The sequence below is a fragment of the Lepidothrix coronata genome, unplaced genomic scaffold, assembly GCF_001604755.1.
Source record: "Lepidothrix coronata isolate B3197 unplaced genomic scaffold, Lepidothrix_coronata-1.0 Scaffold59, whole genome shotgun sequence".
In the NCBI taxonomy this organism is placed as follows: domain Eukaryota; kingdom Metazoa; phylum Chordata; class Aves; order Passeriformes; family Pipridae; genus Lepidothrix; species Lepidothrix coronata.
In genome coordinates, this window is record NW_016690239.1 from 1,760,110 (window position 1) to 1,761,627 (window position 1,518).

General features: G+C 41.0%; 1 long non-coding RNA gene across 1 annotated transcript; it reads left to right on the plus strand.

Annotated features, from left to right (window-relative positions):
- Window positions 1-219: 219 nt before the first annotated feature.
- LOC108498462 lies at window positions 220-1,293 on the plus strand. The gene is made up of 2 exons (XR_001875180.1): window positions 220-415; window positions 753-1,293. It is a non-coding gene; the product is annotated as an uncharacterized LOC108498462 (long non-coding RNA).
- The last annotated feature ends 225 nt before the right edge of the window (window positions 1,294-1,518 follow it).

The following is a 1,518-nucleotide window of genomic DNA, read 5'->3' on the forward strand; positions in this document are numbered from 1 at the left end:
CCTGAAGGTAATTGACTGCATCAATGAGTTAAATGTTCCAAGGAAAAGAAAAGACTGTTTCTAGCTGACAAGGTCAATTATCCCCTCACTGTGTCCTTTTCGGGTGGTACTGGCATTCCAAACACATCCAAAAATTGTTATCAATTTTTCTGCTCTCAAAAGTTTTTTTTTACCTTTTTAAATAAAATTCCTATTAACTATTTTTAGAAAAAACAGATACTGGAGAAATTTCCACTGGAGTAATGCACAGAAATAGTATTAATCCTGTGGATATACGAATTTCACTTTCAAGTGGCGGTTACATATCTATCATCACTACTCATTGGGTAGAATCATATAATGGAATTTTTGGTTTTTGTTGTTTAAAAAACATTGAGTGTAAAGTGGTACTGTGTGATAAATGGAGTAGTTAAAGGTTAGTGTAATGTAATGTAATGGCCAGTCTTCGCGAGCGAAGATTTGGGAAAGGTCATTAACCCTTCGAGCCTGCGCAGTGGATTTTTTAGGTGAGACATAGCGTGCGCTGAACTGAGCCCACCCTTTAATCCTGAGGTTCATCTGCCAGGGCTGAGCAAGCTTGGACAGTGGCAGTGAGGGTCTCAGGACGTAGGTTTGTTTAGAGTGACCTTCTCTTAGATGGATTGCCTTACAAGGCTGACGAGCTCCATCTGCCCGGGGGGCTGGGAATCGAACCCGGGTCGCAGCGGTGAGAGTCCTGCACCCTAACCACTAGACCACCAGGGGCCCCAAAGGTTAGTGTACCATTTTTGTATTTGGGCATCCCTGTAAGCCCTACTTCTATTATGGATGGAATCCTGATGAAGCAGGAAGAAAAAAAAATGTATGTGGGCCCAAACAAGGTGTGCTGAACCAAACAGGGAATTGGTAAAAGGTCAGCCCACTGGATCCGAAACCAGTAGGCAGGGTTCTTTCTTGGTTTGTTTGTTGTTTGTTTTTTTTCCAGATGTTCAAGTTCAGCTGGTGAGACCCACACCTGAGAAAAGCCTCCTGTGCTCTCTGTGCCTGAGGAACAGGAAGTAGATGGGCTCTGTCAGGCTCTCTCTCCCTGAGGAAAACCCTCAAACTCTTTCCATAGCTGTTTTGGACTTGATGCCCCTCATATGGTCTTTACAGTGAAGAAACACAGACCATGGCACATCTTTTATTCTCTTTTAGGCTTTTTATCCCCCCTTGGCAATACTGTATATAGATTGTACCTTTTCCTGTGTCTTAGTTTTCTGTTCATTTATTTCATAAACTTCTTTGGTTGGGAATAAAATCTTTATTATAGCATTTGAGTTTCATCTGTTTTCCTGCAGCTTTTCTCTCAAAAGCAACAATTGCCATGTCCTGATAACACCAGATTATTCATCTGTGTCCAATTTGAAGTTAACATTCTGCTTTCTTTAAAATTGATAACCCAATCACTTTTTAGTGCAATGTTGTTCATTTCTTCTAATATGTTAATAATGCTGTTTCTAGCCCTGCTCGTGCTGTTTGTACTCTGTTAATGTTTGC